The sequence below is a fragment of the Dermacentor variabilis genome, chromosome 2 (genome assembly GCF_050947875.1).
Source record: "Dermacentor variabilis isolate Ectoservices chromosome 2, ASM5094787v1, whole genome shotgun sequence".
Taxonomy (NCBI): domain Eukaryota; kingdom Metazoa; phylum Arthropoda; class Arachnida; order Ixodida; family Ixodidae; genus Dermacentor; species Dermacentor variabilis.
In genome coordinates, this window is record NC_134569.1 from 14,699,634 (window position 1) to 14,727,293 (window position 27,660).

The window sequence follows — 27,660 nt, forward strand, 5'->3', positions numbered from 1 at the left end:
CTTGGATCCGGTCGCACTGTCGCGACCTGCGTCTCTGCCATAGTTGTGGCCCGTGCGTGCATAGTGGTGCAACAGGTGGCTGCATGCATTATGTAGATATATATACATGCAAGTCTCAGTCGCAGGCCCTTTCTTCGTGCCTCGGTCGAGGTCCTCGTTTTTGAACAGGCGAGAGCTCCGCGATGAAGAAGGAACGGCCCATGCAGTACCCGTGAAGCTGCCAGCTGTAGCCTTTCTTTCCAAACGTGTCCCGCCCACCCTCCTATATTTCTCGTTTGTGGAAATGAAAGCTAAGCAGTCAGTGTGCTCCGTTAACGGGGAAGCTGAGCGGTGAACTTTCAACTGTGTTTTCACAGCTATATATGTAATGCCACTTTATGGTGGGCGAACGGGCGCAGTTATGAGTGCTCAGAAGAGGGCGCTTTTTGTTGCAGGGCTGAGAAGGGATGGGGAAAGATGAGGAGCGAGGAGAAAGTTGATATCAACAAGGGACTGACGCAGGGGTGCCCTTTATCCCCAATGGTAAGGATGGAAAGGGCGCTAGAAAGAGGTAATGTCGGATTTGGTCTCTCATACAAGCAGGCGGGTGCAGTAGTAGAGCAGCAGCTTGCAGGTTTGTTTTATGCGGACGACATTGTATTGCTAGCTCACAAACACAGTAATATGCAACCTCTGGGTAATATCTGTGGGCAGGAAGGTGAGAATTTAGGATTGACGAAATCAGGAAAGAAACGATTTATGATAGCTCAAAAGGAAGCTCGTTATTTCTAGAAGCGACATCAGGATGCCTTATAACGCGTAGTTATAAAGCGAGGTACACCGTGGAAGAAGCAGCATGTGCTTGCTGCGGTAAAGCTAGCGAGACGTTTGAACATGTTTTAATGGAATGCGAAAATGTGAACCCAGCTGTCGATTTAAGCTCCGATGGCCTCCTTGAAGCCCTTGGGTTCTGGGATAGCACGAGTAAAGTAATCATGTACCCTGTAGACATTAGTAAAATGTGATTGGAGGTGCGGTGGCATAAATGTAAGGAGACTACAGACAACGGAGGCGTACAAAACAAAACAAAGTTGCCAATAATGGTCCAGCGAGTTTGATGCTGGAAATTCTGTGTGTGTGTGTGTGTGTGTGTGTGTGTGTGTGTGTGTGTGTGTGTGTGTGTGTGTGTGTGTGTGTGTGTGTGTGTGTGTGTGTGTGTGTGTGTGTGTGTGTGTGTGTGTGTTTGTGTGTGTGTGTGCTTGTGTGTGCAATAGGTGGTAGGACTTTAGGCAAACTAAGAACCAGCTTGGTGGCGCAACCCACGTACGTTTCAATGGGGACGCTCATAGCATCCATCCATCCATCCATCCTGATCCTAGGGTTTGCGGCGGCACCACCTGCAAACATAAACCAGCAGCTATAAACATATTCAATGGGAGTGCCCTGGGCGTCCCCATACCGCTCTCTGGCTGCGCGCGAACCCCCGCGCAAGAACACTGCAGACGCAGTCGCGCGATCCACTGTATACTCCCGCGCCTCAGTACAGAGAGGAGGGTCTCGTTCTCCGTGACGAAAACGCGTACAGCCGAAAAGCGCAGTAACGCAAAGCTCGGTCGTCGTCGATGTGTACCCTTTGAGCCGTATAACTTTGCTGCGCGCTCTGGAAAGCTTGCGAGGTGTAGGTTCACGTGCATATATAGGTTGCCCCCGGCTGACTTATGTGTTCATAATTACCACCGACTGCGGCCTCTGCTGTCGACTTCTTGTCATCCGTCGGAGAAGGAGCTGCATCTCTGGTTCTCCTTAATCCTTTTTCTTGACGAGTCCGAGAAGAGAGCCTTACATTGTTGGTCGGCCCCACTTTCTCGGTAGACGCCACTCGTCGAATGTGTTACAAACGCTCGTATACAAATACGAGCGTCTGGTGTTTGCTGCTAGAACAGGCAACTCCGCTTTTCGAAAGGGGTTTCCAGTAACAGCTTGGTACACAAAGAGCATTGTACTCTAGACTGATGCAACTAATATATCACCCCCCCCCAAAAAAAAAGAAAGAGAAAAATGGGGGGGGGGGGGTCTTGCCACTTATACGCAAACAACAGATAATGTCGCGCGGCCAAGAGCTGACGCCGACGGTTGTGTGTAGAAAAGCCCGGAGGAGCTGCGCTGCTTGCATTTGTTTCGCACCATGGATGACGTATGGCGACGATTTGGCTCTGTAACTGAATCGCTGCCATGTAACTGACGTACAATGCTCAGCTGCTTGCGCGTGGTACGTCGTCGGTAAGATATCAAATTCTCGCTGGGAGCGGGAATAGGGATTCTTGGGACTTGTGCGTGGCTGTCGCGGTATACACTCCTCTTTTTGCTCTGGCATGCAACACGCCTGAGTATACCTGCCCCAAGGATGCATTCCCGTGTCGAGCCACCACATTAACACCTTGATAGGGAGAGTCCTTCGTACGGATAAGCCGATAGGATGTTGATTTCATCACGCTGGATGCTGATATATCCGCTGGGCGCGTGGAGCTGAATCCGCCAGTGCGTTCTGTATTCTCGGTAATAACGTCTGCGATGCCACCTTGCACACCAGCCTTGCCTAACATTGTGCAATAACGACAATTGAAGCCCCTGCACCTCGCCTGTAAGCGTGTGGTTGAGGAAGGCACCGCGGAGAGGCCTTCTCAGTGTCGTGCGATAACTGGCTGCACGATCCGTAAACAGCGATGCTCAATTGTGTGAGCAGCCGCAGATATTGTATATTTCTCTTTTGGTGAGTTGCGCCTCGGTCAAAATTAATCGCCCGTACGCTTCATTTATTTCTGCGTGCATCCCGTAACGATGACCGATTCGAATGAAAACTGCTCTCAAGGCCACACCTTACGCGTGCACGAAAAAATCTCGTGTGTTGACCCGGCGACAAGCTCGTCGCTCTTGCTGTTCTTTCCTCGCTACTGTTGAGCGTGATCACGCTAAGCCAGCGAGCCTTACTGTCTAGCCGACCCTCTGTGGAAGGATTCGCAGAAGCTCGCTGTTTACGCGTAACCTTGCCAGATGCCCTTGTGCGCAGCTACTATATACACTGACTAATACGCGTGCGCGCTGTCACGGTGGCGCAGCCCACAGTCGTGATGTACGCGGCCGCCGCGTTTTGTGTTGGTCCTTGCGAGAACCGCGCCGGCAGAGAGCTTACGCGGTTTCCCAGGCATCTCTCTCTCTCTCTCTCTCTCTCTCTCTCTCTCTCTCTCTCTCTCTCTCTCTCTCTCTCATCCCTATCGCGCGGTAACCAAAACTTGACTAAGAGCGCTTAGCGCATGTCGCAACGCGCGCGGCATGCCTGTGTACGCACACGCGTTCAAGCAAGCAGTGCCGTGGTGTATACCGGGCTGGTGGCGGCAGCGATGTCATTTCGGACGGCCACCGAAATCGTCACGCATTCCTTCGCCGTCTCGGCGTTTCGTCGACTTCACGTCTGACTTTTCGCGCGCCCATATCCGTCGTGACATTAGTTCGTTCGCCGCTGAACAAACGCGATGCGTCGACGGCGCCTCCCTTGGCAGTGACACGATGCCGAGCGAATCTGCAAGTCGCACGTGTGCGCGCATGCGCGTTCGCCGTGTGTAGATTCATTCGGGCCGCGCATGTCGTTGGCAGGAAATGCATAATGACGCGACGCTCTTCTGGGAAAAGATACAAGGCGAGTCGATGCCAGCATCGGCGTAGAAATCGGTGACAGTCTGGAGCGGACAAGAGGTAGCGCGCGCGTATCTTCGGTCAGAGTCAATTGAACTACCTGGGTCCCGAAGGGGGATGGAAACGCAGGGAGGTTAGCTATATGCCTTATGCAGTTGGTTCATGTGGTAGAAGAAATTTGTCAGCACGTGAGGCTCGAGGAGGGAAATCCGGATTGATTTTTGCTGTGGGCCGAAAGACAGTTGCACGAGCGTTTTCGCATTCCTCCTCCATAGGAATGTAGCCGCCGTAGGTTAAAATCAAGCTCGCGACTTCCATTGTGGTGCCGCAACGTGTAGTGTCCGAGGTGTACTCAGGTGACGTCATATGGCTCAGAATTAGTGATAAATCGCCGGCGAGTACTATTGAAGAGAGAGCACGATTGAAGGAGCCTCGAAGAGTAGGCTGCGCAGGGGCTTCTTTGTGATAATTCTGACTTCCCGCACATGCGACGCTATATACTGACGCCTTGCTGTATTGGACCATTTGTACGCGACGGCGTTAAGGAGCTCGTGTCGCAGAAAAGCCGGTGTCGTCGGCGTCGGAGACGCTGGCCGTGAGCGAAAAATGGCGGAAGACAATTCATAAATAAAAACAGCTTGCAAGATGGGCTGGGTGGGAATCCAGGGTGTCCGGAGTGTGAGACGGAGACGCTACCACTCAGCCATGAGTTCGACGGTTCAAAGCGGGACAAAAGCACCTCTAGTGAATGCAGCGTTGCCTTAAAAACGTGCCGTAGAAAGTTATAGTGCGGTGTATGTCGGTAATTATGAGCATGTAAATTACAGAAGTCGCAGTTAAACGCGTAGCGAAGTGCGTTTCCGCTACATTTCTTCTGCGCTTGGCGCACGCGCAGAGCCATCTTGCGGCAAACACAGAAGACCCCCTCCTCGCTATGTACAGCGCTGCCCCGACAGTTGGCGCGCCACTCGCCCGCTTCTCCCCTTCGTCTCGTTTGAGCGCATTGGGGCCGTGCGGGGACCGGTGCGAGGATGCCCCAATACCCTTGCGTTTAATAAGTCTTCCCGCTCTCTCCCCTTCCAACTTCCAGCGTGCGTCACTCGAACCCTCGTGTTTAGGCGACGCGACTCCTCTTTCCGCTTGCAGCGCGATTCCTAGGTGCAGAGTCCGATGCGGGACGCCTCTGACGTGATCGCTGCGCCGTAGCGCGTCTGGTGGGAAAGCGTCTCCTGCGATGTGTGCCGTGCTGTTGGCGAGGAGTCATGCGTCTGCGTGATGCTCCCAAGCCTGGTAGAGGACGATCCCATAGAGGCGGCAGCCCCATGGTCGCGTCCGCCTTCATGGCGCGTTGCGGCCGGCCCGGCTGTCCGTGCCGATCACGACGTTTGGCTCGCGTGGATCGTTTCTCCCTCCGAGACACCGAGTTCTTTGGTTCGTTCCGCTTGCTCAGGCGCACGTTTCGTCTTTGTGTGACTCAAGAGCATGCTGAGCGAATGAGTGGGCGGTGCGAACGGCGTGCGATATATGCATTGGCTATACGCATTAATCATTTTACGGCACCGCATTGACGAAGTAGCTATGGGAGAACGTGCACACGCTTTTCCCACATGACAACGCGCATCTGCTTGGGATTGTTGCAGCGCACCTTCGTAGATTACATACGGGATCCACCATGAATGCAGATGCTGATAGATGAAATTTTCATCGCCAGCCTCGACACAACATAACGTTGACAATTTTTTAAATAGTAACAGAATGTGAAGGGAGTCCATTACACGTGAAAAATATTTGTCTGACATGCTTGGCGCAGTCATTTCTGTATTATGTTAAAAAATTGCGAGAATATCCCGCAAAGAGCCTGCGGTAGAACTCGAGCAGTCACCATATACATAATTAAGGAAAGTCAAGCAGAACGGAATATCTAACGGACGTCTCCTCGAAATGAAACGACACGTACGAGAACTATAACGATTTAAAGAAAAACTAACGACACGCGCCTCTATTGATGTCGTTCTTCCCCCTTTTTGGCCCTCATACCGCTGCTGCTTTGTGCGGAAGGCTCGTGCTATAAAGACAAATGAGAATTTATTTATATGGGGCTAGACTAGCAGAGGGATCATACTTTCAAGCGAGCCTATATAGCATGATTTGAAAGCGTGATCCCTTTGTTAGCATAATCCCCTATAAACGGCACGCCATTTGTCGGCTGGCTTGTTACTTGCCTTCAGCACGAAACTAACGGCACTGAATGCGCGAACTTGCCAGGCATGCGTATATACCCACTGTTTCTGCGAAGACATTTAACTAGTCTTTGAAAAAATCACCTGTGGCAGATAGCTCAATTCAAATCCTTGAGCTGGACTGCTCAAACATGCAGACCTTATTTTCACGAGAAATCGAAATGCATAAATGACTAATTAACAAAAAATCGCCCATTAAGTGTTTAACTAATTATCTTACTGCAAATGTTGCAGTTGTAGGCAGGGAGTTCGCAGGGCGGTTCCACTTGGAACAAATTTTCAGAATGACACCAGTTTTTATATAATGATTCCAAAACTTTGCGAATAAATACGGTGACGGTCCAGTTACTTTTGGGCTTCTTTGCATAAAACGGCGTTTCGTTAAAAATATAAGTGGAATGACAGTGCATTTTTACCGCAAGTTTGATGGCGCATATCTCGAAAATTATGTCATCCACAGAATTATCCTCAAGTACATATACGCTGCTGTCTCACCGGCTACAATTTCTAATTGCAATGTGTGCCGAAGGTAATTAGTTAAAACGTGCGTACTTTGCACGGCCGCGCGCGCCGTATGCCTTGAAAAGGATGAGCAGACGGCTCGTGTCTCTGTGCGCGCCGTGTTCTCGCCGCTCTTGCGTTGAAGCGATAGACTGCACGAAGGTCACTTCGCTCGCTGCTGCTGCCGCGCTTGCTCTCACCAGCGTCCAGCGTTTTGCAGGATGTGTCCGCGCTCACCTAGTGTGATGTTTTCATGTTTGCTGGTGCGCACTGACACCATGCTTGTTAATCCGGTTAGTAAGCGAGTGTTTCCAACTTTATACGGCCGACAAAACTACTGTCCTTACTTCGCATAGCTGTCTACTAATTTGCTGTCGCAATTGATGCTATGCTATTGGGGCGAAACTGCGATTTCTTTAGCCACTGTTGGCAGCGGTTCCTGTGTGCGTGTGTGTGAGCTCGTGGAAAAAGAGGGGTTTGGGATAGTGGCCCTCGCTTCGCGATAATGGAGCCGTTGGGCGAGATTCTTTTTGTCTCGCCGAGCGCGGGGCCAGGCTGCGCCGTCGAGCCGCTGAGGTAGCGCTCGCCTCCGGAAGATGTGCTACGCCACACGCTTTCCTTCCTTCCTCGCTCCGGAAGCGGAGCGCGCGCGTCGCGAACCCAAAGCTGGCTTCCCCTGCTTCCCGCGGGGTAATGCGGCAAAGCCGCACCTCTTTTCTTGTAGCGTATTTAGCGCGTTGCGGAACGCAGTTGATGTGAACTGGTGCGCGCCGCGTGGAGCGCGCGCGCGTGTGTGTGTGACAGGGAAAAATATAATAAGGAAAGCGATGCATCGCTCGTGCTTTCGTGATGACACATCTCGTCCGTGCGCTGCAGCAGCATTGCTGCTTATTTTACCCCTTCTTGTAAAGCTGCGACGTTCCGTGTATCCCTCGGACTGTGCTCGCAAGCGCCTTCGTCGGCTCAAGGGATACACCGGAGAACCTTCACACGACACATTTTGTTCGTGGTTCCTATGTGGCGCGAATGTGAGCCCTCGAGGATATGTGCAGGATATTCAGACCTGTCCTATGCCGAATAAAGTGAGTAAAAGAAAAGGGGGGGGGGGGTAGTTCGATTCTACCAGGGCGCACTGTTGCTCGAGACAATTTTAACACTTCTTGTGCATACGGTATTTCGAGGACGGCACTTCTTTGAATAAGCGTTTCGTCTTCCCCTTGCCCCTCTTCTTTCTGGCTCGCGCTTTGCAGTGGAGCGCGCCTCTCGTGTATTGCCTATGTGATGTCTCTGTGAACGGACGGCTTAGATCGAGGCGGTCTCGTCGACGAGCAGTTTCGCACCTGAGGCCGGATTCGGAGGTTTTCGCGTGCGTAAGCGACGCCGCGTACGAAGATCCTTGTGTGGCCGGCCGGTAAACATACAGCCTAGTGTGCCTGGCGCGATCAGACATCAAAGCTGCGTTGTGTTGTTCACAAGGGTGGCGGTTTGATTATTATTATTATTATTATTATTATTATTATTATTATTATTATTATTATTATTTGTGTGGCTGTTCACTGAGTGTAAAGTCAAATCATAGGTGACACGAAACAAACAGTTTTAAGTTTAGCGTGCCAGTGTCTGCTCTCTAAGCCTGTCTTCCACTTTACGTTAACTCGCTTTGAGTTGTGCTAATGTGAACAACACGTCACGAGTCGATCGTGTAATTTATGGCGCATCACGGGCTACCAGCGCGCAGGCTAACGAGTGCGTGGCGTGACTCAGGAAACCCGCAAAAAGGACGTGCGCGTGTGGACAATTGTTCCCAGCACGCTTCTTATCTGTGCGTTTTAGAGCGCAGCTCTTATGCCCCAACCACTGGCACGCGTCGGCAAGCTTCGGCGCGCGCCGACAAGCGATGGAGCGAAGCTATGGTAGCTCCGACGCGCGCCGAAGCTCGCTCCTCGGCTGCGGCGCACTGTTGCTGGACTATTTTCTCTTCATCCGTCAAAGCCCGGCCTAAAACAGCCTGCTGTAAACTAAGCTTGAAACAATAAGTTAGTGATCTGTATGCGCTTTTAGATATAAAAAACACGTTTGAATAATGAATATACGCCTGCCGCAACAGTTTGTTTTTATTTTTGAAGTAAGAATAGTGCACAAAATATCGACATCAGCGCTCACGAGTCGTCTGCAAGATCGCTTTGCAAATACTTGCACGACGATGCCATATCATCAAAAACTGTTGTACCATTTCATTTTTTGGTAGCTCATTGCACAGCCGACTATGTAAGAATCAGGCGTGCAAAGTATCACTGAAAAAATCTATATTGGAAATATTGTCACGTAGTAGTGACGGTAAATAAATAGTGCAGACTCAATCGCAATGATAGCGGCGAGCAATCTCGACAATCGTCGAAAATCTCGTCTGCGGGTCACGCGCGTCGGTTTGCATACATCAGTCGTCGAAAGATATAGCCTATTCGCTGGTGCCCGCGCGCCTTCCAGAAACTACTATACATTTCGTTTCGCGTATGCAATCAGATTAACAGGGTTCGTCGACAACAGACAGAACCATCGATAACATTCGCGAAACTTCCTATACGTTCAGGCGCGTCCTGCACCGAGCGATAACGTTTAACATTTTTTAGCCGGTGAAATACGGTAACCGGATACAGATAAAGCATCCGTGTCAATATAATTATGCTTGTTGGTGCATGAAAGCAACGTGAAAAAGTGGGTTCTGAGAAAGTCAGCAAAAAAGAATTGAAGCACCTATAGCACTCACAAAAAAAAAAAAAATCTAGAATAGCTAAAATTTTTGTAATTCGTAGGTTCTCTCCCCCTGATCCTTGATTCTGTTAATTCAAGCCCATGGATCACCTCTATTATTCTGGGTTGTTTTGATGCATCAACACCGCATCCCGAGGCCTTCACATTGAGTGTGTTGCTACAAAACATTTTCACAGTGTAAGGGCCATGTTCTATTGTAACTGGTTTCCACATGTCAAGTTTGTCTTTGTTTACATTACTGAAGTGGCATACGGTCAGATAATACAAGTTTGAGAATTGGACGGTTCTAATAGGGGTCTTTCGTTGCCCTTTGCCAAGTCGTACTATTGAAGCGCTTATTCGAATGTATGGGAGCAGCTCATTTGCATAGTATAAGAAATATATAAACAGGTTATTTTCACAATTTATACACTTCGTCACCACAAAAAGAAATTGTTTTATTGTTTTCAGCCTGCTATGATGTTTTGACTGAGAAAGATATATTCAATTTGTTCTGCGAGGCATGCAATAATTGTTGTGGCATATTTTATTGCACAACACTGGATACAGTAGCTAACCATTATTATTACTCAGACGAAATGAATAGCACAATGCATATGATCAGGCACATAGCATATTATTATTGCGCTTTTTTAATGCATGCCCTTTTTTTAATTGCACAAAAGCTACTGCACTGAAATAGTATACTAGTACATACTTCAAAAGCACGATTTTATACTACGATAATAATAATCATTCAAATGTTTATTGTAGTGCCCAGGAACAGCTAGAAAGCCTTTGTACTGGTGCACTTAACGAGCACTATGCAAGACAAAATGTACAGGAAACATGAATGTGGTAGACAAAAAAATGCAAGATAGAGAAACAAATAACGAAAAAAGGAAAAGAGGAAAAGTAAATGGGAGTTAATCCGGCGTGATTATCTACAGATACACAAAACACAGGAAACGAACTCTGAAGTATGTTTTGGAGTCGAGTCTTATACAGCACAATCTTGCAACAAGGCCAGGCAACGAATGTGGAATGCTGCCTGGTATACTGTTGCGGCACGAACAAATGCATATGATCAAGAAGCTTTAGGGAATGCATAATGTCATGGACCACCTTATACAGGAACAAAAAGCGTGATTAATTAAGTCTTGAATCTAGAGGTGCGAGTTGAAGTATACTTGAGAAGGCTCAACTGTGGTCGCCAGAATGGCAAAAGTGGTGCTTTAAGATAGATATCAATTTATTCTGGATGCGTTCAATGAGGTCAGAATTAGATTTGCCCGTTGCACCCCCTCCTACAGAGGCATACTCTAGTAGTTGGCGGCACACAGCAGAATCTTAGAAACACAATAGGCGAGTGAAAATCATGCAATATATGGCATGCAATTCCAAGTGCGTGAAGGGCATGTTGTGTAATTATCTATTGAAGAGAAGCTTAGCATTTGTCGAAGTACACACCAAGATCTTTCATTTCATGACCATAAGGAGTGGAGCATCACATAGGGTGTATCAAAATTTCACATAGTGCGTTTTCTGCGTATAACTTAATGTCATAGTATTGGAAGCATTTAGGAGTACTTAATGTTTATGCACCAGTTTGAGAGTGAAAAAATATTTTTTTGGAAGTCGATGCAGTGGTGAACACTGTTGACAGTCTCAAATAGTCTTAAGTTGTTGGCACACAAAGTCATGCTGTTCATTTATTAAAATGCTCTTAGCACTAACAGAAAGCAAGGAATCCATTATTGATTCAAACACTTTTGACGCCCTGCAGAGGATAGATATAGGTTGGCAGTTAGTAACTGCACATCTAGCACCTGATTTGTGCATAGGCAATGTCCATGCTACCTTCCGAGTGCTAGAAAAGGTACTAGACTTTAGGGAACTATTGAAAATGTTTGTGAGAACAGGGAACAAGTATGCTTTGTGGGGTCTCTCCACCGTGCTCTTGGAACAAAGGAACGACAACACAGTAGTGCAAACAATCACAAGGGCATTTATTGCACCTTTCATAGATCAGTGCCTGCTAGCCGAGTTGCTATCCACAAAACATGCCGATGGGCGCGCGACAAATCTAGAAGTCTGACTCACCGCGACCGGAAGCGAGCGAATATGTTCGCCCCATGCTGGATCCCAACGCCTGGTCCTTCGCGTGTATGGTCACGCGAATCGTGGCGCGTTCGAAGGCGGCCACGCGAGGCGGTCTCGCAGAAGCATCGGTCGCCGCGCGCACGGAATGTCCACGCCGCGCGCCGACCCGCCGGGGAAGACCCACCCCGTTCTGCCCTGCGCCCCCAAGTAACCCTGCCGTGAGGCGGCGTTAGCAGCGCAACACTCGCGCCATCTCTCGCACTGCGCCCCAACCACACAACCGCCGCGGGCATCACGCAGGCCACGCGCCGAAGCCGGATTACAAGAGGCGCGCCATGCGGGAAAAGCATATCAGGGGACTCGCGAGAGTCGCGCATCCCCACATCTTCCATACGTCTTAACCCTTTCAGATGCCACTTTATCCAGTTGATTGAAAAGTTGCTTTCACCCAATCTTTTGCATTTTCAGAATCGTAGAAAATGTACAGGATTTTCAATTGTTTAGCGAATTTTGTCAAGTTTACAAAATTTCAACTCCATGCGAAAACTCACTACAGGAACACAACATATGAGAACATGTACTATTTCGTGTTTTGAAAAGCTTGAAGAGCACTTATCCAGCCACTTGAAAATTATGCCTGGTGGATGACATTGTAAAAAACAATGAAAGAAGTGAACCCGCTACATACAACATACTGACAGAGAGTAAAAACACCCAGCCGTCTACCTTCCCACTCATTTCGCTAAAACATTCTGCACGTTTTTCAAAATTGCAGCACAGTTCCAATAATAAATGTTTCAAGATGTATGAAACACATTTGAAATACCATTACTTTCATCAGTGTTTTTGCTATTGATGCACTCTCCTGCTGTGCACAATTGTGTAGACAGCGTCTCAAAGGGTTAATTAAGCTCTGCAGAAGAAATACCATCAACACCACAGGAAAGCGAAGGTTTAAGGCACTTCATACACTTGAAAACAAGGTTTTCATTGACTGATAGCGTACACACTGTGCCAAACTGAGAAGGAAGGTTACTTGAAGCATATTTCACACCATATAGCAAACAGAAATGTTCTGCAAAGGCATCAGCAGTGTTCGAGACAACACCACCATTTTCATGAAGAAGACGTACATCTTTGGCACTCTTTTTAGAAGAGTGAAAGCGCACAAAGCTCCAGAAATATTTTGAATTATGTGTCACGCTGGCGTCAGCACAATCAATGTGGTCGTAGTGATGATTCTAATAATAGTAATAATAATAATAATAATAATAATAATAATAATATTAGTGGTAACTTGGCACTCTAGACTAAAAAAAAAAGGCTGATGCCTGTAGGTTAGAGCGTCTGATAACCAGCCATCTAGAGCAGGAATTTGTAGGATGCAGACGACACCTCCTTCCCCTCCACGTGCACACACACGCACACACACACACTTGCTCAATAACACAGCACAGCACACACACACACATTCAACGGGTGCACAACACACAGGAGTGCCAATTCAGTCTGGTTCCAAGGAAGGAGAATCCAAATGGCCAAGTGGGGTGAAGAGAAAGCTCTGTATGCCAGATATAATCACGGAGTTGTGGTGTCGGGCCATAGAGGCGTGATGAGGGCTCGGGCTGTGCTGACCACTTGTTCAGACGAACTGAAGAAAGATTAGTGCTGTTCAGAGAGCCGTCAAGCACCCTGCAGTATAGACTAGTGCAATGTTGCGCTGGTATTGCAGGGTGTGCTACTTGAGGGGTTTGAGGCGATCCTCGTAGGCTGGCATGAGCTTGCAACAACCGAAAAGACTAGAGTAGAGGGTGCGTGTTGTCCGGCGCTGAACAAGCTTAGGTTTGTTAGCATGGCGAGTTTGGTACGGGAACTATACTGATGAGCAGCACTCGAGTCGTGACAGAATGATAGAAGCGTAGAGTGCTCGGAAAACCTTACGTCATCAGGGAAGGGAGACACGGGACACAAACCCAAGAATGGGCCGATGCTTAGATACAGTGCTGGTGACATATGCGAAAAAGTTGAGAGAAGAGCTAAATGTTCTACCCAGAATGGGAAGGGCCCGAACAGTCTTCATAGAGGTGCCTCCATGGAAGTAGGTTGGACGTGCAGCAGTTTTGTTGTGGCTGATACGCATGGAAGCACTTTTCGCAGTGCTACTACAAAGTTTGTTATTGTATGCCCAGTCGTTCACCTTTACGGAATGTATTTATTGCAAGCACATATGCTGTGCATCGGCATATTGTTGTTGTGGAAGTGTTAACTCGTTAATCAAACACATTCTGCGTAGATGCATCAGTAACTTAGTTTTGAGTAGATCTTTGTCCTGACTACAATTTATAGTATCGCAGCAAGAAACATTTTAGTAGAAGCTGAAGGGATTCCAGCAGTTTAAGCATATTGACTGCACCCACACAATCCACTCACATCAGCTACACTTTCCATGAACAAAAAGTGAGATAAAAAATCAATTACGCTTTCACTGACTCAGTACTTGCTGCTTCTGAAGCAGGCATCGAAGCAATCATGGTATACGCTGCTACATGCATAGGTCTTGCATGATGCAGGTCCTGCTATGCACTGCACACGGGGCACACGTTGCAAACAGGTTTCTTTTTGCAGTGCTCAAGTATAAGGACACACTGAGTCAAACATGACTGCGTTGTCACGTGTGCTTCAGTGCGCCAGTGTTCTTGATTGCTACACGAGCGATTTATCTCCAATTAGCCCAAAAGACGGATGCACTTCAAAGAAGTGAGTGAAGGAGCACAGTGAACTCCTACTGAACTGGATTCACATGCCGAATAGACGAGCGCAGTGTCGGCTGAAACGGGCGGCACGGCTGATAATGTAAGTACTTCCCATAGTTCGGCTGCTAGTGTCTTTCGCTTTCGGAAGTTATCTTTGCCACTGGAAACAGCGCAGAGCTTGCCCGTTAAACTTGAGTCACCCGACAGCACACGAAACACGCCGCGGTTGACCACCCCAAGTTCCACACGGTTCATTCACCACATCACGCATCACACGACGTCAGGAGTGCCATATTTTAAATCACTGCAGCACCAAACGGACCTGAAAGTTAATTTCCTTCGACAGAGTTTCTCAGCTGGGTTCCTTCACTCCCCAGTTACGAACGCGATGGACGCACTAGGCCTGCGCGTAACGCAAACATCGGCGATAGGCGAGTGCTGGTTGTCCAGACTCCGGAGCTCGTAAACATGTCTCCATTCGACGATCGTACCGAGCCCCGGCGGAACCCAGTGGGCAGATTCGATTAGTCGGCGTCGTTCGAAGTCGCTTCGGATCCACGTCGCGCTGCCACAATCCACGGTCGTCGGTCGGTCGGTCGTGTCGTTGTCGGCCTACTAATACAACACTGTCTTTCAGGAACACTGTCGCGCGCGTCGTGCGTCCAAAGAACTCGGACGATCGTTGGTGCCGGCGCCTTCGCACGGTCGGCCATCATAGGCATAGCAGCCGGAGGATTCGCAGCCTCCGATTGGTTGACGCTTGCGACACGTCGCAGCCTCTCATTGGTGCACGCCGGCGCAGCGTCGCCTCGCGTCGGCAAACTTCTGGCATCGGCAGTAGACATAATCGCTGCGCGTCGTCACGCTTCGCCGTATTCCCGACCGACGCTTTTGACGCTTCAGCGCGTGCCGAAGCTTTCCGGCGCGTGCCAGTGGTTGGGGCATTAGGCGCCCGTTCCTGCGCCGAGCGTCGGCGTTCCCGGCGTAACCGAGCGCAGCGGATGAAAGAGCGAACGCGTAGTGCAGCGGAGAATAAAAAAGGGGGCGCGAGCGAAGAGAGCGCGAGGAGAAAAGCGGTGGAGGAGGGTGAGGGAAAAGCGGAGGAATAGGGTATGGCGAAAGCGTGAGAAGAAAGGCGTGGTCCCGCTCAAGACGCTTTGCGGCGACGACCGCTACAAGATGGTGCCAGAATAGCGCGCCGTTGTCTTTTCAACGATGGCTTCTTTATTAAAGCGAAAGCTGTACTAACCTAGTCGAGGCGAGTTTCGCTGTCGCCAGCAATTTGATCTTCATTTGACCTCAGCTGCGCCGTAGCATTGGCAACGCATCAAGTGACTCGCCGAGCTCCGCCGCCACCGGCTTGGCGCATGCGCTCTCCGCAGCTGGATCGCCGTCTCACCACGTGACTCGTCGAGCTCGCCTAGTCAGTGCGAGCGTGGCCATGTATGAGAGCGAGGCCAGGCTGTCTTCTCTGAGCGTTGCGCGGGAACGGGAGGCTTTGAGAGTCGCCGCCAAGCGGCGTCTGACCATCCCGCGGATATTGCCCGGCGAACTGCTTCACTGGAGAGGGTCCGGAATGCAACAGGCGTCGCACCGCCGAGATCAATGTAGCGACCGCGTTCGCTCCCTGTGCGTTTGTGCTTCGACGCTGCGCATGTTCGCTGCGTCTCTTTGCATGTCTAGCACTCGCGCTTTCCCTGTGGCACAACAGGCGTCGCACCGTCGAACGATGCGTGTCTGGCCAAGCCTAATCACGGTCATGTCTAGCCACCGGCCTAGGCACAGCCGTCCTACCTATCTTAACGATGATTGTATACCTAAGTATAATAATTACAGCTAAATCAAAGGTTAATCAAGTGATACCAAGACTTAACCAGGCTAAACCAAGCTTTCGCTTTGCATATGCGGGGTTAGCTGAGCTAAGCCGAAGCCAATTTTCTTTCTTCGGTCACTGCTTTTCACCGGCTAAAAAATGTTAAACCATATCCCTCGGCGCACGACGCGCCTGCATGAATCAGAAGTTTATCGAATGTTATCGATAGTTCTATCCGTTGGCTGTTGTCATCTAATCTTTTTGAATTGTATGCGCGACGCGAATTGTGTTCTACTTTGTGGAAACCACGCGGGCACCAACGATTACACTGTAACCTTCGACGAGTCGTGTAGAAGCCGGCGCGTTTGACCCGTAGATCAGATTTTCGGCAATGACCGACTCTTCTCTTGCATTCTTTGCCTCAATATATCGCGAACTGAAAACACGTATAGAGCTGCGCTCAACTTTCGCATTAGGGAGTATCGTAATCATCGGTGATTTTTTTTTTTTTTTTCCGTGTCCCATCTCCTCCGTCTCGCTGCAAAGGAATGACGGTGCAAAATGAACGCACGGTGTGGTTCTTGGAGGGTGTTGCGAACGAATGTGACATCGTTGCGGTGAATGCATCTTGCGGAAACGCCTTCAAGTTTAGTATATTGACTGCTTGGAGCTGATTCTTGACGATTTGCGTAAGTATAGACGAAAACCGGAAAATTTGGGTGGAAAATTCAAGCTTCAGACTCGTGATTTGAGCACTGCAAAAAAAAAAAAGGGGGGGGGGGACGCTTGTTCAAAGCGGTACGCGATGGCGTTCAAGCATCCCGGACTACTCACGCTTCTCGGCAACTGCAGCTTATGTAACCGTAATACCGGGAAACGCTTGTGGCGAACGCCAAGCACGAAGGCAAGCTTTCTGGTGAAACGCGGCTTCTTGCGTTGGCCAATGCCGGAGGTTGTGCGCAGCCGCGCCAAAGAATTTACATCATTTTTGTGTTTCTATTATTGTTTCGCACTTTTAATATTTGAATCTGAAAAGATTCAACACAAAAGGCATGTGCTGTCGATGTTTTGTTTCGTGCCATTTGTAGTGTTGCGGTTTGAGGTGGGGGACGTTTGGGCCAGGAATCTGCCAAGCCCATCGACGAGTACGTCCGGTGGTATAGGAATGAAGGGAAGAGGGTTTTGTTTTACATTATTTACACTGGCTCCAGATACGGAAGACCACTCTATGCAGGAGCATATGCAACGTCTTAGTTCACATCAGGACACGTCAGCATCCTCCGCACTGCACGAAAGGTCTCAGCTTTTAGTACCGTCGTCTTCCCTAGGTGACTAGACTAGAGGCCAATCACAATCGTAGAATCGGTCGCAGTATCCCGTACACTGTAAAATAATTTACATCCTTAAAAGTGAAAAAAGGTGTAAATATGTTTATAACTCACACCCTTAGGATGTGATATATATAACTGAAACCATAAGGGTGTGAGTTATAGACACACTTGCACCCTTTCCACTTTTAAAGGTGTAAATATTTTACACTGTATAGCACTGTTCAGTCGAACTCTGCCTCCGATGTTGCACCTTCGCCCCCACATATTTAGCAACCTGGGAAACCGAGGTCGAAGCCGTTCCCAAGGTAGAATTCGATGTTGGCCCTTTTCATCAATTAGTTCAGGTTGTCAGGTGCAGATAGAGGAGTCGTTTGTTGAACCGTCGGTATAGTCTGCGTCAACGTTGTGTTGACTTATGGATAGGCGCTGATGAATTGGTGGGGTTGCCTCGTGGCAAACGTCTAATTAGTACCCTTGGCCGTGTTCAGATGTAACAGTGGGCTGTCATTCTCAAAATTCCGAGGAATAACTTTGTCGAGAATGTAAGAAAAGGTATGAGCAACTTTAGTGATACAATGGCGTGGCGATATAACCCGCATGTGGCATATACATATATACCTAAATGCTATATACAGAATTTTTCGCTCACGGACAACTCTGCCGATGCCAACACCTGATTTTCTGCGATATACGGGGCCCTTAACGCTCTCGCATTAAAAGCGAAGCCGCAATCTTATAAATTGTTTTTTTTTCTTATGCGGATACCAGCGCTATAGGGGACTAGACGCGAGACCAAGGCGGCACAACGCAACTCTGGCACATGCTGGTATCGCTGGTACCGAGCGCTGGTATCGCGTAATGAAAAACCAGCAAGCCCTGCAGCGTATATATATAGCATGTTAAGTTGACTCTGTTATAGCGTTTATTGAAGTGGACGAAAAATTTCACCCGAAAGGCGAAGGAGTTATAACGATAATAAAGTATACTAGACAACTACACGAAATAAGGTTCGTAGTTTTTTCGGCCATATAAATTGCATTAAACATTCGCTTACTAATTGAAATTCGCCGACGATTACGAGACTCCTTAGTGCGAAATTTGAGCGCAGCTCTAAGTTTTCATTTCGCGATATGATGGCTGGTGCTGACAATCTGTCTCGTGCGGCACGTTGCAAATGGAGCGACATTGCATCCAAAACAGGTAACATTCAAGCACAACCATACCGGCTATAGCAGAGCCGGCGATCGTCTGATCTGCGGGTCAAACGCGTCGGCTGTTTATACATTACACGTCGAAGGTTCCACTGCAATCGCTGGTGACCGCGTGCTTTCCAGAAAGTACTACACCATTCGCGTCGCGCATACAGTGAGATTACAAGTGTTATGGCGCCATCTTGTAGTCTCGTGAGGCACTCTGCTTTCCTCCGTTCACCATACTCTCCTCCTCGGCTTTCCGTCTCATGCTTTCACTGTATAGCCGCCTCCTCCGATTTCCTCCTCGCGCTCTCTTCTTTCATCCCCCGCTGCGCTCCGCGTTCACTTTCAACTTTCGCCGTGCTCGTTCGCTCGGTTACGAGGGACAACGCCGACGCTCGCCGCAGGAACGGGCGCCTAGGAGCTGCGCTCTAAAATGCCACGTTTTGCGTGAACGGCGAGATGCAGCTATGCACTACATACGTATGTGCTACGTGGGATTGGGGTTAAGGGATCGAGCTTCGTTAACGCACGATTCAGGTTGGCGTTGTCAGACGCACCCGTCGCCTCGACCCCGTTCCGCGCTCAAGCACTGCACACACGTGGCCTTCCCTGCGGCGAGCCTTGAGCGTTCGCGTTGCTGCCTCCCCGCGGTTTCGCTCCGACGCGCACCGGATACCGCCTCGTCTGCCGAGAACAGAGACGCAGTAACGGTAAGCCGGCGATGACATCGTGTATTGTGGAGTCGCGAGCAAAGTAACGGAACTCCCCAGCATTTGTCGAACCGGTATCACTTGCAAGAAAACCGTTAATTCTTGGTAAGCCCAGCACCCTCTATGTAAAAACAAACGACGACATGTTGGTATAGCTGATGCACAAATTGAAGCAAAAACTGGATGGGGAGTCCGTTACTACTGCTCACGAGTGTATGCTAGCGGGCACATCAGGGGCGAATCCGCATGGATGCCTCTCATCAAAGGATGGAGAGAGACCGGGCCGGATGATACGCCAGTAGTGGGTCTAGATAGAACCCGCGGCCTCCTTGACTTTTCTGTATTTTTTCTCCCTGCTTTCAGAGTTATACGTATAATGCTTTGGCAAAACGCGACAGGACAGCGGCGTGCTGTCTGTGCAGTCCGGTGCTTGAGTTGCGTTTGAGACCCCGATTTGGCCTAACATATGCACGGTGAATACCGAGGAAGACACACAGAGGAGCTGTTGGAGAAGTGTAGCCTTTCCGGGGTGCGTTCATGGGCGCAAAAGAAGCCTCGCTGAAAGCGCGCTGGCGAAAGTGTCCTTCAGCACGCGTCGCAAAACTCCGTGTCTGTCTCTCACCGTCGTGATGCCGCTTTGAAAACCACCTGCGCACGCGGGCTATATGGGAAATCGAACGGGTGATCGGATGCGTTCCACGAAGCTTATTCGCCGCGCTGCCATCGTCGCTGCCTATCGGCCGTCCCGAGATGTCGTCGCGCGTATGGCCGGTTCACCCGGTCACGTCTCGTTAGCGGACAGCCTGCGCCCCAGTTGTTATGCATATTGCGCCTCTTCTCTCGCCCCCTTTTGGGCCGCGACGGCTCAAGGTCGCCGCGTGCGCGCAGAGGGGCCGAGCGTTTTGCGTGCAAGCTTGCGCGCGGGTGCACCACGCCGGCGTGTAGCCCGCGTCGAGGAGAGGCCAAGCCGCATTGCCGCGAGGCTGCTGCGCACTGCTCAAGTTCCAAGGTTGTTGAAAATACAGGGGAGACCTGCGCGAATTTCAACAGCCATCTCTGCGACACCTCACGCCGTAGGCTGCAGCGATGACACGTTCGAGATTGCATTGACGCCAAGACGTTCTCGGCCGCACTTAAGTAAATCGATTCCTCGACTCTGCCTTACTCGGGAGTGGATCCAGGGCGGCCTCAAGGGAAAGTGTGTTTAGTGTTTAAGTCGCTCTGCCGGTGCTCTGCCTGCTTTCTGGATGGACCAAGTTTACGAATATCCCCTTTGAAAGTGCCAGTGGACACATTGCCAGGTACATACGTTAGTCGGACCTAGCACCCGCGATTGCTGTATGGAGTGCGCCACTTGTTTCATGTATATGACCCATGGTGACCGTGTTCGCCGTTGTCATTGTCGTTTAAGTCTTGTTTTTCTTTCTTTGTCCGATAAAGAATCATATTCGCACTTCGTGATGTATATTCTTAACCGTCACTACACCGTGACGCTATCTTTTCGTGCAGCGCAACAACAGAGAAGGTTTGGGTAGTTGGTTTTCCATTATTCTTTAGTGGTGCAGCGCGAAGCATGCAAGACAGAGGGACGCTCGTCTTTCCTGTGTCCTGCTTCGCGCTGCATCACTTAACAAGAACCACTCGATTTAATTTATGCAATAACGTGTCTCTACAGTTCGAATGTGTAGAAATCCTGCCGGCAGACGCACACCCACCGTGTGCTGCGCTCATGGGCCGCTCCGCCGCTGTTCGCGATTGCAGCAACACTGCCAACTCGGCGTTTATTTTAGCCAGACCGGGCAGCGAGAGCGGAGATATCAAACCAGTCAAACCTTATTCGCTAACGCCAGAGGCGTACCACACGGAGGCCAGTTCTGTTGAACTTGGCACGAAGCCAGGCAGCGGAGCTTCGTCGAATCTCTGTAACCTTGGCTTGACGTTCTACGCCGATGACATCGCAATATGAGTGGATAAAAAAGACACCAGCCTTGCTGGCGAAGAAGTCCGCGACACTGCAGCTCGACATAATTGATGTGTGCCTATTGTTAAGAACGGCCCAGCTGACGTGCAAGTTTTGCCAGCCAGTTGCGACAGCGGCGTCAACTTTCCTGGAACGCCACCGCAAACCTCTAGCCACGGCGTCACTAAGTCGACTGTGTGTGGAGAACAATGCGCGCGCCCTCGACTCTCCGTCGCTGGAGCCAAGATGAGTTCGACGAAGCAGGCTTTGTGCCTGAACCCGCCACGACCGACCCGACCTGCTATGAGCGGGGGAGTTGCCGAGGGAACGTCTGCGGAGGCCACTTCCCACGCGCCGTTCAAAACGCAAGACAATGGGCAACCGGCCGCGCTGCGGGGCTCAGCTCGGGGAATAAGAGGCACCTCTCCTGACGTAAGCCCCGAGTTCTACGAAGCCCGTCTGGCCTCGGTTGGGGACCGTGAACCTCGCGCAAAGAAGTGTGCGAGTGTGTGTGTCCCGCCCGCGGAGAGGCGACTCGCTTACGATGACTGGTCGAACGTTTCCCTCACCTTGGGATCGAGGGAGGACCGAGTGTTTCTAAACCACTGTTGTGCGGCTGCTCAGTGCACTTTCTCTCGCAGTCATGCTAGACTGATGAACTGCAATGTCCTTATGTAGATACTGTAAATAAACCCATATTCGTCGTTCTCAATGATAAGCAGTCCTTCGCTTCAGCAACGTCCTCAGCGTGGATAAGTTGAACGACGGCATGGGCCAGCTACCTTCTAATTCATGCCCGACTCCAATCTTGGCAACTGGTTACGAGCGATGGGATTGAGCCCCCAAACCTAACACTATATACATGCGTGCAGTCGTCCTCGTAGAAAACGTTTTTCTTAGTGATCTGCCATGCGACAGGTTGGGTTAGGATCTCCCTAAACCTTGATTTCCTGCCGATCGACCTACAGTGCGTCCAGCCCATCGTAAGGTAAAAATAGTATCTTACTCAGTAGTCTAGCATGCGTATCCTGGGTGTCCTGGTGTGCGAGACTGGCTGACCGAAGTAATCGCTGCAGCTCCGCCTGATCCGGCAAATCGGTAGCCACATCGGCATTGCTGGAACCCGCACATTTTGAACGTTGGCAACTGTGACTTTCAAGGCTTGCTATATGTGGAGCTGTGCGTGTTTCCATCTCAACGGCATATACGCGTGGGCTTGAAGCAACTGGAAGTCCTCCATCTCTAGCCCCTATTATTAGATTCGTCGGACGATCTCGCCGCTGCCACCATTTGAAAGAGTTGAAGGTCGTAGAGAGGAACTCGGTGAACAGGATTTATTTGCATTATTCACATCTTAGACAAGACATACACCGACAGTCTAGCGTGACTCCCATATGGAGCCCGCAAGACTAACATGCAGCAAACAGCTTACGAGCACACAGCTCACTAGTACATTTCGAGCATGACGACGAGCACTCAGCTCACCACGACGAGCACACAAGGAGCACCCCCAGCAGCCGACAACCGCTGCTTATAAGCTCTCTGCTCGACGTCATAGTTCGACGTCATTCAAGATGACCCGCCCTTTTGGAGAATGAGGGCTGTCATACACGTGCCGCACGCACACACAGGTGTAAAGGTTCGGAGCCGACGTCAGAGGGGCTTCGTAGAACTCCTTCACTCGCAACGGCGACGAGGCTAGAGGTTGGCGGTTTCAGCACAAAGCCTGCTTCGTCGAACTCCTTCACTCGCAACGGCGACGAGGCTAGAGGTTGCCGGCGGCATTCCAAGATGAGGTTACGACCGCTGGCGTAACTGGCTGGCAAACTTGCACTGCAGCTGGCCGTGCTTAACACTATACGCGCCAATATACGGATCTGCCGCGACGCTGGCGGAACGCCATGCTCTGCAGGTATGTGGGACTACCATAACTCAAGGTTATCATTGAGTCGCGCAACAAGAACCATGCATGGCGTGCGGAGACAAAACGAGGAGGCCAGTCGAAGGTTTTTCGCCTTGCGTCCCCGCACGTGCGCTTCGGCCCACGACAATCACCGGGCCCAGGCACCACCTAATCAGCAGTCAATTCCCAGACTCCTTGAGCCGGGGAAGGATCTCCTGCTCAGAATACTTAAGCCCCTGACGCGCAAGTGTCGCCAGCAAAGGCATGCGGATGAACCGAGAGCGCCAGCCTCACGTACTAACCGCACGCGGTGTTTACTATGTGGCCTTGACGGCATACCACAAGCCAAGGTGACGGTGGTGACGCCGAAAGGCGACAAGAAAATCGCGCACCAGATTGGGACCGCGGCCATGCGCACGTCCTGGTTCGGCCAACTTCCGCCCCCTGCCGATATATCAATATATCCGCGAGGATTGAGGGCCCGTTTGCACCGGTGGGCGAAGTGATCTGTTTCACTGATAGCAAGGGCGCATTGAAGCGACTCGCGGGCCCGCTGAGAATCGTAACCATTCTCGGGAACACAGATCTGGAACGGCAGGCTCCGCAGGGACCATGACTTGGAAGTGCAGGTGGACTGGCCACCGGTACACGCAGGCAGCGTCGGCAACGAGGCTGCGCATGCACTGCCCTAGCTATGGAGGAAGGAAAAATATAGGAGGGAGCATTACGTCACGCAGCCAGCCTTGGCGAGCGAACGTTCTGTGAAGCCACAGTGGTGGCCCAACACGTGGCCTCTTGCGTCGAGATCACGGAGAAACAATCGAGATTTCTGATGCGTTTGGTTCCTATTAGCTATGCCAGTAGTTTTCATTCGATGCGCGTTTGTTCGGCTGCCCTGCCGAGGCTCTGCCTGCAGAGCAGGAACACTAAAACCTACCGCGCACTTTGACATGAGATCACGTGTTGGGCCACCAGGTTGGCTTCAGTGGCATTGCGATATGCTCCCTCCTATCTTTTTCCTTCTTTCTCCATGGTCCTACCCTCACCGAACGATCCAGTGCCAAGACCCGGCCGAAGGCATTAGCGTGGCCAAAGAAATGCCTCCGACGAACGACCACCCGTATTGCTGTCAAACCTACCACACGGCGCCCAAGTATTTTCATAAGGTGTGCGCGCGTGGCTTTTGGCCTGCAGAGGACGTGTTGACTAGGTGACGTCATCGGAAGGAAGGCCAGCGCCATGACGCTTTCGACTGCAGCAATAGCGAGGAAGCAGACAACTCCAGCAGGCACGCTAGCGATGCAGCCAAACCACTCGTACGACATAATGCCACCATCCGTTTACATTCGTGCTCACCTGCTCTATGGGCCACAGTGGCGCTTGACAGACGATTAAACATATCTTGTGGACGGAGTGTCCCGTCTACGAAAGCATCGGGCAGAAATATAGCCGCACCTTAATGCAGAGTTTAAAAGACTGGCTCAACAAAAAGCCCGCTATTGCGACTTGGGTCGAAGGCGAGAGGCGGACTCTGGAGCAGGTGAAGATGAAGACGAAAAGCTTTATACAATATGCACATGTAGCGGGTAATATCATAAGAGTAGCGGAGCCGAAGAGCGCACCGCGCCGACGTGGCGGCTGGTGGCGACTGTATCTCTCACAATGAGCCGGTTCTGCCTCAAATCCCTTTGGCAGGAACGAGGCAGGATCGGTGCTGACGTCAACCGTGTCGCTTTCCTCTTCCGTCGCGGGAGGAGTCCAAGCTGCATACCACCAGTCTCCACGGCAAGGGGTCTGTGGAATTCTGGAGTCTGCATGCCAGTGGATTCGTCGTGGTGCTCTGTGACCCGGACTGCTCAGTTCGACCCACAGAAATGGTTGTGACAGTTCCCTGGAACTTTGCAGTTCGTCACCAGGGCAACCACTTCAGAAGAAAGGGGGGGGGGGGCGCCCGTTGCCTCGATGATAGGCACGCACTGTGGCACAACAGCGCGCCATGCACGCTGACCTCCGTTTGCGATCTTTTCCCGTACATCCCCCGTACAGCTTAGCAGGTTGCATGCTGAATGGGCTAGTTGGTGAACCATTATCGCGAGTTTACAGCGCGAAGGTTAAACGATATGGACAAGCGCTTCGAGCCAGCCCTTTGCTGCAATAAAGATTTGCCATCATCAAACTATAGGTTGTAGCAATGGCGCTGCACGCTATACGTGTATAGGCGTAGGCGTCAGTGAACTGCAGCTGGTCGTACGCACGTTGCGACCGCCAGCGTGCCGGCCCAGCGTCACGACTTCTGCGCCGTCGCCGCGTGCGAGCACGAGCCATCGGGGCGGGTGCGTCATCGCTTCCGGACCTGCAGCAGACACGCACGGCGCGTCTTCGCTACTGAGGAGGGCGGCCGTTTGTCTCGACGCACGAGCCGCGCGGGGCGGCGATCTTCGTACGTGCTTGTCTCGATGGCAGATTGGGAGCGGCGGCCTTCTAGTTGCGGCTGAAGGCACACTTGTAGCGCGCGCCTTTGTGGGGCGGATTATCTTTGTCTCCGGAGCTGTCTGTAGGAGGATGCGGCGACAGGAAGCTGGAGACCCGCTGACTCAGTGCCGTGTGCTCGGAGCTGGTGCCTCTGGCTTTTGAAATTTTACATCGTGACCAAATGACGTTCCAGATATATAAACAGGCGTACCGTGCGGAGACGCTGTGCGGTTGCTGCCTTCTGGAACGGCGGTCGTTCTGCTCGCGCGCTCGATGTCGCCTTCTGCCAGCGCGTCAGTGTGAAGGGCGTGCGTTCGAGACGGTCGTGGCAACGTGATGTCACATCTGTGGGTAGCGCTGCCATCGTGCTGCTGAACGTATGGCTGAACGGATTTTTTTTGTACGCTGTCACGGGAGGGAACTTGTAACCTCGCACACAGCTCCCATCAACACGGCTGCTAGCGGCGCGCGTTGGTCCCGTGTGCAGCGGTGGCTGCGACGGGTGCAGAGCCACATTGCATCTGGCGTAATACTGTCCTCACATTTCCGGTTTCTTTACCATTCCGACACGTCAGGCACGCAAGCTTTGGCTTGCCCGATGGTAATTCCGACGTCCGTTCATATTAAATGCGAAGCATTTCTTGGCGAACATTTGCCAATTTGAGAGTATCTACCTAGCCGCCTACGTCTTGGCACTCTCATGGCCGTTTCGTTAACTTGGTATGTACCACAATCGGTATAGTATGACAAGAGTGTATAACGAACATAAATGATAGGTCACGACATGAATGTCATGGCGTGCGTGTCATGTAGCTCATGAAACAGCCGCCTACGTCTCGGTATGTACCAAAATTGGCGTAATACGACAAGAGTCTATATATGGCGAACATAAATGATCGGTCATGACATGAATATAACGACATGCGTGTCAAGTAGGTCATGAAACAGCCGCCTATGTTTTCATGCTCACATGGTCGTTAATTTTCGTTAACTTGGTAGGCTCGCGGCTCACTGCTTTGCATAACATCGATTCCCACGGGCAACGGCGTTCCGCGACTGGTGGCGCCGCGGCGGATGACACTGTGTTCGGTGCACGCGGCAAGCCGTGCTTCTTTTCTTCTTTTTTTTTTTTAAATCCAGCGGCCGCAGTACTGCTCATAGAGTCGTACACAGTGAACAGCAAGCCAGCAAGCTAAGTCAAAAGGAAAGCTTATAAAATAGCAAAACTTGTAAGCACACAACACTCAAGCGCACACTGTTGTGTGACACGGACACACAATTCGCTCCTTCACTGTTTTCTGGAAGCTGAGCTATTTCTACATGAGTCGTAAATAGGCATTGACGAAACGTGATTAACGCGTAATCTCATACAGTCCAATGATTCTCCTACGCCTAAAAGTTAATGGGGCATATTTGAAGGTGCATGACGGCATGAATTGGTGACCCGAAGTTCCATTCACACTTTAGAAGAGTACAATTTTGGGCCCGTTGGTGATGCACATTATAGTACGGTGAAGCGCGATAGACTGGACAGATAGATGTCCCGTCTGTCTCGCCTGCCTTTGTCCCACCTATTGCGCTTCACCGTATATAGTAACATGCGGCAGCGGCGGCCTCTCTGAAGTCGCCGGATTTGCGAACGTGAATAGCTCTCGTTGGCTATACCGTGCATGGTCGGACGCTGGCTGGGCCTAAAGGGAAAGGGCAGTTTCACGCGAAAGCTATCAGCAGGCTTGCAGGGCACATTAAGTACGCATGCTGTGACGCTAAAGTTTTTTTGGTGTCTGAAGGTTTAGACAACTTGGACGCTGTGGTTGGTGGTGGCGCTGTGTCGCGTTTCTCTGCAGCCGCCTGGGCGGCGAAGAAGGCGACGGTGGTAAACATTTATTGTGCTTGAGGGGCGCTTAGGGTGGCCGGGAGTCTCTGGCCCTCGGCGATACTCGGAGCCACCAGCCGTGTTTGGTCGGCTGGGTTGGAAAAACGCGACGCCATAGTACGATGCACGTCTCTGGTCGAGACACCCCATGTCGTCTTGCCGGCTCACCACAGACTTCCGAAGTGCGTGGGCTCTGCCTGACTTTAACGGCCTCCGCTGAGTAAACGGAGAGGAAAGAGCAGCTGTTATCACGCTATCATCGTCACGCTTTTATGCCATCTGCCAAAACATGCCGACGGTAATTTGTGCCGCCATCATCAAACACCGTTATCGACTTCGGCAGTATACTTGGAAAGTATTAATTGTTATAGTGTCTATTTGA

At 50.7% G+C, this 27,660-nt stretch overlaps 1 protein-coding gene across 7 annotated transcripts in view; it reads left to right on the forward strand.

Annotated features, from left to right (window-relative positions):
* The window catches only part of LOC142571392 (putative polypeptide N-acetylgalactosaminyltransferase 9), a 305,969-nt gene that overhangs the window by 249,887 nt on the left and 28,422 nt on the right, over window positions 1-27,660 (forward strand). Inside the window, exon 1 of one of the 7 annotated variants that reach the window (XM_075679707.1) lies at window positions 18,997-19,067. The exons of the other annotated variants lie outside the window; for them this stretch is intronic. The gene's annotated coding sequence lies outside the window, so the exon portion shown is untranslated. Of the gene's footprint in view, window positions 1-18,996; window positions 19,068-27,660 lie in introns of those variants that run through there. 7 annotated transcript variants of the gene reach the window in all.